At 37.3% G+C, this 10,334-nt stretch overlaps 1 non-coding gene across 1 annotated transcript; it reads right to left on the bottom strand.

The window, feature by feature from the left end:
* Positions 1 to 6,052: 6,052 nt before the first annotated feature.
* LOC116118523 lies at positions 6,053 to 6,159 on the bottom strand. Its single transcript, XR_004126166.1, has one exon. It is a non-coding gene; the product is annotated as a small nucleolar RNA R71 (small nucleolar RNA).
* Positions 6,160 to 10,334: the final 4,175 nt, after the last annotated feature.

The following is a 10,334-nucleotide window of genomic DNA, read 5'->3' as shown; positions in this document are numbered from 1 at the left end:
GTGTTCAATATATGCTTTGAGTATTGGATGTTCTTCTATGCCTATTTTCATGATTGTCTTATTTAATTACTAAGAGGCATAATAATTAATTATTTGATGCAATCTATCACTAAATTAGATATCAAATCCGTAATTGTTTGATCCCTCTAATTTATGAGTAACTAAGATTTAAGAATTTGCTACGTCGGGAATTATTAAATCTTAAGAAGAACACTCAACTAAATTAAATACAACTGCTTGTGTTTGTGTTGTTTAGCTTCATCAATCTCTCTAGTTCTTAAGGCTGCTACTAGATTAAACCTTTAGAACTTGTCATGGGTTGTTTAGTAGTAAGATTAATTAGATTGCTTGTTTCCTAATTAACTGCAACTAAGGAGAGATAGGAAAATAGTTCCAACAGTGAATATTCAAAGTATGAATTGATATATACTTGCATCGATGATCAGTTGTAAAATTCTGATGGTGGATGTTGACTTAGACCAAGGTTTGTTTTTTTGATTGATTTCGATAATTTACTTTGAAATTGAAATTGTTTTCGTTAAACTCAAATCACCTCCCCCCCCCCCCCCCCCCTCCTTGTTCATGTAGCATAAAACTAGGCTAGGCACTCTCCGTGGGAACAATCCTTACTCGCACTACTACATGTATTCTTAGATTTTCATTCTGGTTGCCTGTGACAGCACACCAATTGTGCATTTTGTCTAGCCTAGACACTAAATAAAGCATTTTTTTAGATCTCTAAATTCTAGAACCTATTTGATGACTACTTGAGGCGAAATCCTAAACGACACATGACTGAAGAAATGACTTAGGCCATCTTTGGACCATTTGTGCCTTTCAAGCCAACCCTATATTTTATTATCTCTTGTCACCCTTTTGTGTCGATATTGAATTTATATTAGCCTTGATTTTCTTTCATTTACCCCGCAATAACATACCCTTTTAACCCTTAAACACATTATTCTACCCATGATTTTTAAGAGGATTTAATCTGGATTTATGCAAAATGAGAGTGTTTGTGCGTATTGTTTTCTCAAAATTTTGAAGGGTATTCAAAAGAATGGATTGGGGGTTGTGATGTATTGTGAATATCATGATAACACAGGGAATGATTATAATATCAATGCTTCCTAACTATAGTTTCGTTAAAAAAAAAAAAAAAAAAAAGGAGAAAAAAAGAGGAAGAAAAGGAAAAGAAAAAGAGAAAAAAAGATGAATGAATCAAGGAAGTATGGAAAGTGTGTAAATGTAAATGCGGTTGGGAAGAGAGACGTAACAAAGGCTTGGGAAATTTAGAGAGAATGTGATATGCTTTAAGTGATGTTGTTGCAAATAAGTTAGATTAATCCTCTTATTTTGTTTGATGTCTTTCCATTCTTTCATAACCCAATACCTTAGCCTAAACATTACAAGCTCAATAAAGTCTAATGATGTAAAGTTATGTGATTGTTCTACATTAGTGGAGAGTGGTTTGAAAAGTATGCCTATAGAATTTGTATTTACAGAATTTTATTCATATTTCAAATTATTGGGATCAATTTTTCGTCATAGGACTCTTTACCCTAGTATGAACTTGGATCAGAAAAGGTTGGCTCATATCAGAAACTCAAAGACGCTAGAAAAGCACACTTAAGGTGGTTCATCAGGTTGTGCAGAGGCTCCTTCCTGTCCCGCCCTGCTTCAAACATATCAGCTGTCATTAGGAACTTCTTTCTTTCCTTTCTCTTAACGAGAAGCAATCGAGCTATAGTGTGTTAGAGTAAATGCCCTAGAGCCAATCAATTATTATAGAATTGACTCTTTGTAATAATGTTCATTGATCAATAAAAGGCATTTTATTCTATATCGCATAAATCATCATTGTATGTATTGATATATGTCCTTAGAATGGTAGAACCGTGACAAGGGTATCAAGTGTTTCAAATCTTGATAGTGAGAACCGTATGAGCACATATGGTGGCCATTCTAGAAATGTCCGTAGCCCTAGTATTGTTCTGAAGTGAGGGCACAGACAATACTGTAAGGCTATCATAGTGTTGAACGACTCTATCGAAAGGCAGTGACTGATCTCACTTGTCAAGGTTGTTTGGTGACAACTTGGTGCAACACATGGGTGCTTGCTATAGGCAACTTCACTGGACTGACCCACCAGAGGATTCCATATGGATGGTAACCCCAGTGTCTATGGAACAAATCCTCTAACGAATGGTGGTACATGTGATCCTTAGACTTGAGATCACCAGAGCGCCTTGTGCACTGATTGGTGTAGTTTGACACTAGCCTAACGCAATTCTATTCAAAGCTGTCAATACAGTTGTAATTGGCTGCATCAAGGAGTGTATCAAGACTATGGTGGATAGACAGAGGATTCATCACTCCCGGGTACGGGAGAAGTTATCTCACTGCGTAATTCAGTAAATGGCAGTGACACTAAAACTGTGGCCATAGTGGGATTGAGTTGTTGCTCTATCCAGATTATTATTCAGGTCATTGGTCTAGTAACTGAATACATACATATCGAGAGTTACTGAGGTTAACACTATTCATATACCTCGGTCTCATCGAGATAACAGATGATGAAAGGATTGGATTGCACGGTAACCATATCATTGACAGGTAACTGCTTCGCTGAATCCGAATCTATCGGGTGGCCATGATGGCTTGCTAGGGGCCACTCTTGATCTATATGTAGTGAGACAATTAATTGGTGTTAATCGCGATACTACACACTACCGGTATGATAAGGAGCCTACGGGTCACACACATATAAGAACCAATTTGTAAGAAGGGCGTTTTCGTCTTTTAGGGGAAAGGGTATTTTGGTAATTTCATAGTGTAATTAAATTTGATGAGGTCGTAGCCTTAATTTAATTTGTTAATTAAATTAAATAAGTGAAATTATATTTAAATATGTGTTCGCATATATTTAAATGAATTATTGTTATTGTTAAATGTTAATATATGAAATACATATATTAGTTGAATTTAATTGGAATGACAATAATAATTAAAATTAAAATATCTTAAAGGGGCTGTTTGGATACAAGGGGTGTTTGGGTTGGAGCCCAATCCCATTCCATGATGGAATAGGGCAAGTGTGCACTATATAAATGCAACACTTTGTGAATTGTTTAAGGAACTAATTCATTCATTGAAAACAAATTTTCCAGCCCCTTTTTTTCTCTCTCACGCCAGATTTCTTTTGCTTGAAGAAAATATTTCATTTGATTTTCATCTTGGTTCTTAAAGGCTAAAGAGGATCTAGCAAATCCCTATTTAGTTCCTTGAGGTTGTCTTCGTGTGGACTACATTGGTTCAATCGTACACTTGGGTCGGTAGCGAAACCCATTCCGAGACAAATTGGAGGAGCCTCCAAACGTGGGTATGGTTTCTTAACCTTTGATCTGTTTTATTGCAGATTTTAATATGTTGTATAAACTATAAATTTGTGCCCTGATCTTGGTTCAAAGAAACGATCTATAATGTTTAAATAATTTTTGTTTCCGCTGCCATGTATGATCGTTTCCTAACATAGTGGCTGCTATGGATATTGCATATGGAATTAATTCTAGTGTTAGGATTAACATAATGTGGATTGATGGATGTTAGAGAGATGAGAACGAAGGAGAGATTGATGTTTATGATGTTCCTAAATTTGAGGTGATGTTTGATTGTTCTCTATGTTGCTTATGTATGCGATTTCTGAGACACTTATATGAATTAGATTGGAAACTTTTGTTTTATTTTTATTTTATGTGTGAATGTTTGTGTGTTAGTTAGGATTTGTTAGATGTTTATGGGTAACATCGCTATAAACCCTCACGAAACTATAACTCATCCACTAGAGGGACCTAGGGGTTCAAAGGCTTATTGCATACGCTAAATGCAATCGTGTAAACCTACGAAAACTGTTTAGGTTAGGTTAGTTAGAACTAGATTATATTAGATCGCTTCGGTTGCTAGGGACTAGCAAGAAGCTGGTTGGGCATTGAAGAACCAATTTTCTTAATTGGTTCAGTGCTTTGACAAAGGCGGTCACTGATAATCCCAGGATTATACTATTTTATTTAGGCTTTTTGGCCTGATTTTAGATACTTTTTAGTTCGTTTATGCCAGAATTGCTACTTAATTCTATATATTTTATGTTTCAGGCCGAAATGTGTATTTTTAGTAAATAATGAGCGAATTGGAGTTTCTGGACCTAGAAGCAAGCGAATCTCTGAATTTGGGAAAGTTCTGAAGTTGACCTGAAGCATTATGAAGTTTGTTCCCATGGGAAAGCATCAAAGATCGAAGATTCAAGCAAGGAAGCAAGCAGAGGGCAATTCTGTAGAGATTCAGTTTAGTTCGTCGCCGCGGCAAAATTCTTTCTTCTCCGCGGCGAAGTCTGCGAAATTTTGTTTTGTCCAAAACACATAGTTTTATTTTAGGAAAGGTTTTAGGTTTTTGGGCGAACTATATAAGAAAAACCTTGCCATTTTGGTAAGGGTTCGTCCTGATTCCTCTTTGTTTGAGAATAGCTTTGATATTTTGGAAAGAAAGGGAGAAGATTTGGGATTTAATCTTACAGATTCTTCAACTAGGGGAGATCTCGGTTCTTTTCTCTTTGTCTCAATATGTTGACTACTATGTTTATTTTCTTTCTAGCTATTTGTGTTAATTTAGTTATGAACTAATCCATTTTGGGTTAGGGTTTTGATGTAAATCGGATTTCTATGGATTAATCAATTGATTATTATTGCTGTTACATTCTATCGCATAGATTGTGTGGTTGTTCTGATTTTTATTGTTTGTATTTGTTGAACATGATGAGATTGAGAAATAAATCATGTTAAGCATCTTGGGTAATCACCATTGTAGTATTGAACGCTAGAGATAGGTTTGAGAATCAATGAAATCAATCTAGGATTCCATTAGCTTGATGAATTTGGAACTATTAATCTTCAAATTGTTGGCTGCGGAAGTTTAATAGGGAAAAGTAGGAATTCATAGCCTGAGAAGGTATGTTTGACAACTTAGGGAATTCGATTTACAATTCGTGCATGTGAGTGTAGAAGTAGCATAATCCACAGAATTAATCCATAGAGTCCGAATGAAGTCAAACCCTAACCGTTTGCTTACATTGATATTACTCTTGTGTTAAATCTTGCTTTCATAATTTAGTTGTTTTTACCCTTAGTAAATTGTGCTTTCAGTTAAGTTTAATCTCTCCTATAAATGCAAACAATTTTCGGTTTCTCCAACTTGAAAACAAATAGGAAATTCAGTGCTAAGCAACCAATCCTCGTGGGAACGATACTCACTCATCACTTTATTACTTTGTGTGACTAGTGCACTTGCTATATTTGCATGTTGTAGTAACAACGCTTCAAGTTTTTGGCGCCGTTGCCGGGGATTGATTTTTGCATTAAGATTGAGTTTTTCTTGTGTTAGATAGATTAGAGTTTCTTTTTTTTCTTTTTTTTTTTTTAATTGTGTGTTAGTTTAATTTTTGTTGTTCTTTTCTGTGAGCTTATGATCGCACTTTTTCTCTCTTTCTGTGTTGTTTATGCGAAGAGCAAGACGTCAGCTAGTGGTTCCTGTTGATCCAGAGATTGAAAGAACCACTAGAAGACTTAAGAGAGAGAGAAGAGAACGAGAGGCTACAGTTAAACCAGAGGCCATAGTTGTTGAGATGGCAGAAAATAGAACATTAAGGGAATTTTCAGTTCCCACAGTTGATGGCAGTGGTTCGAGCATAACTAGACCAGTATTACAAGCCAACAACTTTGAAATAAAGCTGGCAATCATCCAGATGATCCAACAGTCGGTACAATTTAAAGGAGATTTGAAGGAAGATTCAAATCTGCACATTGCAAACTTCTTAGAGATTTACGACACCTTTAAATCAAACGGAGTGTCAGATGACGCCATCAGATTGAGATTATTCCCGTTTTCATTAAGGGATAAAGCTAAGGGATGGTTAATGGCACTACCATCAGGAACGATCCTAACATGGAACGAATTAGCACAGAAGTTCCTGACCAAATTCTTTCCTCTAGCAAAATCAGCGAAAATGAGAAATGATATCACATCTTTTCTACAAGAAGAGTCTGAATCATTATATGAGGCATGGGAAAGATACAAGGAACTACTAAGGAGGTGTCCACACCATGGGTTGCCAGTTTGGATGCAAGTCCAAACGTTTTACAATGGATTGATGGTTAATGTGCAAACCATGGTGGATGCAGCATCAAGAGGAGCATTGCAAAATAAGACACCGGAAGAAGATCAGGAGTTGCTTGAAGTTTTGGCAAGTAACAACTATCAAAGACCTAATGAAAGGGTATAGGCGAAGAAATCCATGGGTCTTCATGAAGTTGATGCATACACAGCCATTTTAGCCCAACTTACAGCACTTCAGAAACAATTGGGAAGTATGCAGGTAAATTCTATTCAAGCACCTCAACTAATTTGTAAATTTTGTGCAGTTAGTCATATGAGCAGTGAATGTCAAGTGAGGAACACGTTTGCTTTAGTGTCTTCATCGTCAGAACAGGTTAACTACTTGGCAGGAAATCAAAGGCAACCGAACAATTCGTACTCCAACACATATAATCCTGGTTTGAGGAATAATCCGAACCTATCTTGGGGCAATCAGAATCAGCATAACAATCAATGGAACCAAAGAACAATGCCAAACAACCAAGCAGGGCTGAACAATCAACCAGGAGAGCAAAGAGTGACAAAACTGGAGGACATGTTTGGAAAGTTTATGCAAGAGACCACAAGTTTCATGAAGGAGACTAAGATGAATTTCAGAAACCAAGAGGCGTCCATTCGGAACTTGGAAGTACAGGTGGGTCAATTGGCTAATAAGCTAAATGAGAGACCACAGGGTTCCCTACCAAGCAACACAGTGACTAACCCACATCAGCAAGCAAATGTAATAACTCTGAGGAGTGGGACAGTCTTGGAAAAGGTGGAACAATCAGGGAAAGAAGAAAGCCCATCAAGGGAAAAGGAAGATTCCGATGAGGAAGTTGACGAAGAAATAATATCTGAAGAGAAACCAACCAGTTATAGGGAATATGAACAAAAGCGGGAAGAGAGGCAAAGATAAAAGAAAGAGAAATTTCCATTCCCTGAGATACCACCAGAGTTGGCACATCACACTCCTCCTATGCCTTTTCCTTACAGACTTAAGAAGAAAAATCAGCATAAGCAGTTTACCAAATTCATTGAAATATTTAAAAAACTGCATATTAACATTCCTTTTGCAGATGCATTGCAACAGATGCCGAGCTATGTGAAATTTCTCAAGGAGATTTTATCAAACAAAAGAAAGTTAGAAGATGAGGAAACAGTGATGCTCACGGAGGAGTGCAGTGCCATTCTGCAGAAGAAGCTGCCCTCGAAACTCAAAGATCCAGGGAGTTTTACTATTCTTGTATTATAAGAGACATTACTTTTGAGAGAGTTTTATGTGATTTAGGTGCAAACATCAATCTAGTGCCTTTTTCTATTTTCAAGAGATTGGGAATTGGTGAAGTGAAGCCAACGACCATGTCGTTGCAGCTTGCAGATAGATCCATAAAACATCCGAGAGGTATAGTTGAAGATGTTTTGGTGAAGGTGGATAAAGTATTTTTTTCGGTGGATTTTGTTGTATTGGATATGGAAGAGGATAAGGAAATGCCTCTTATTTTGGGAAGACCATTTCTGGCCACCGGAAGAGCTCTCATTGATGTGGAAAAAGAAAAGTTACTGTTAAGAGTCCAAGATGAAACAATAATGTTCAATGTTTTTGAGGCTATGAAATTTCCATCTGAGTCGGATTTGTGCTTTAGTGTGGACGTGGTGGATAAACAAGTGGCAGAGGCTGTTGAAGAGAACACCCCTCAACTACCTCTAGAAACGTGTATTGCCTAATCGAAAACAATAGAGGTAGATGAACCGACGAAGAATGAGTGTGCTAGATTTTTGGAAGCATTTGAGCCGATTAATGAGAACCAAGATCTAGAATTTGAGGAATTTGATTTTGAGAAAGGGAAGGAAAAGGAAAGAAAGGAAGAACCTCCAAAACTTGAACTGAAGCCTTTACTTTCCCACCTCAAATATGTGTATCTTGGTGAAGCAGAAACCTTCCCAATGATTATCAATTCAAGGTTAAGTAAAGTGGAAGAAGAGCGGTTGATTCGGGTGTTCAGGGAACATAGATCAACAATTGGATGGACTATTTCAGATATTAAAGGCATCTCTCCATCTTTTTGCATGCATAAGATACTTATGGAAGATGATGTCAAACCTAGGGTGCAACCACAACGGAGATTGAATCCTTCGACGAAGGAAGTAGTGAGAAAGGAGGTGGTGAAACTTTTAGATGCGGGCATAATTTATCTTATTTCAGACAGTCCATGGGTGAGCCCGGTGCAAGTGGTTTTGAAGAAAGGAGGTATTAGAGTGATAAAGAATGAGAGCAATGAATTGATACCAACTGGGACAGTCACAGGTTGGAGAGTGTGCATTGACTACCGAAAATTGAATGAAGCGACAAGGAAGGATCATTTTCCACTTCCTTTCATCGATCAAATGTTGGAGAGATTGGTAGGGCATGCTTACTATTGTTTCCTGGATGGTTTTTCAGGATATAATCAAATTGCCATTGCTCCTGAAGATCAAAAGAAGACAACTTTCACTTGTCCCTATGGCACCTTTGCTTATAGAAGGATGCCTTTCGGATTATGCAATGCGCCAACCATATTTCAGAGATGCATGATGTCTATCTTTGGTGACATGGTGGAACAGTTTATAGAAGTCTTCATGGATGACTTCTCTGTTTTTGGTTCATCTTTTGACAACTGCTTATCTAATCTTTCATTTTTTTTTGCAGCGATGTCAGGAGATGAACTTGGTGCTCAATTGGGAGAACTGCCACTTCATGGTACAGGAAGGAATTGTACTCAGTCACAGAATTTCAAAGGATGGCATCGAAGTGGATTGAGCAAAAACAAAAGTGATAGAGAAGCTGCCACCACCTGCAAATGTTAAGGCAGTTTGGAGTTTCTTGGGGCATGCGGGGTTTTATAGACAGTTTATCAAGGATTTTTCTAAAATCTCTAAACCCTTTTGCAATTTACTAATTAAAGATGTTGCTTTTGACTTCAAACTCTTAAGAAATTGTTATTGTCTGCACCTATTATTGCAGTTCCCGATTAGGGACTACCGTTTGAATTGATGTGTGATGCTAGTGATTTTGCACTAGGAGTAGTATTAGGATAGAGGAAAAACAAAGTGTTGCATGTAATTCAGTATGCTAGCAAGACACTTACCGATGCACAATTGAATTACACCACTACTGAAAAAGAGCTATTAGCTGTGGTTTTTGCATTTGAAAAATTTCGTTCTTACTTGCTAGGTGCTAAGGTGATAGTCTACACGGATCATTCGGCACTCAAACATCTATTGGCTAACTAAGAAGCAAAACCACGACTGATAAGATGGATCCTACTGCTATAATAGTTTGAGTTGGAAATCCGAGATAAAAAGGGGTCAAAAAATGTGGTGGCAGATCATTTGTCAAGGATTGAATGACCAAGTCAGGGAAGTGAAGAGGAACCCCAAATCAAAGAAACCTTCCCGGATGAGAAATTGATGAGAGTGGAAGAAGCATCGTGGTATGCAGATTTTGCAAACTACTTGTCATTGAGAGTGCTCCTAAATGGAATGACCTTTCAGCAGAAGAGGAAGTTTTTCTCTGACTTGAAGTATTATTTATGGGAAGAACCATTTCTGTACAAATACTGTGCTGATCAGATGATACGTAAGTGTGTACCGGAAGAGGAGATGGAGAGTATTCTACGGCATTGCCATGAGAAAGAAGTGGGTGGTCATTTTGGAGGAACTAGGACAGCGGCCAAGGTCCTTCAATCTGGATTTTATTGGCCAACCCTATTCAAGGATGTAATAGCCGCTTTCTACTCAAATACTCATAAAACATGTACATAATAAAATACATATGAAATAGTATCAAAAGTTGGGCCCAAATTTTTCTTTTATTAAATATATACATTCTTTATATAAAAAGTTGTATCATGTACAAAAGCATCAAAACAAGGTGGACAGTGTAGCCATATCTCTTCACTTGCCGACGCCCTTCCGACTTTATCCTCACCTAGGTCCTGCAAAAACATAGGAAACAACAGGGTGAGCACAGCTAATGCTCAGTAAGTAAATCCTCTACTCATCTATCCCCGTAACTCTCTCTCTCTAATTCTTTCCTTACAATTCTCATTTACTCTCTCTTTGTACTTTTTTCTAATTTCTCTTTCTAATAGCTTTTTGCTACTCACTCT

This window comes from Pistacia vera, unplaced genomic scaffold (genome assembly GCF_008641045.1).
Source record: "Pistacia vera cultivar Batoury unplaced genomic scaffold, PisVer_v2 Contig124, whole genome shotgun sequence".
In the NCBI taxonomy this organism is placed as follows: domain Eukaryota; kingdom Viridiplantae; phylum Streptophyta; class Magnoliopsida; order Sapindales; family Anacardiaceae; genus Pistacia; species Pistacia vera.
This window is presented reverse-complemented; position numbering and strand designations above follow the sequence as displayed.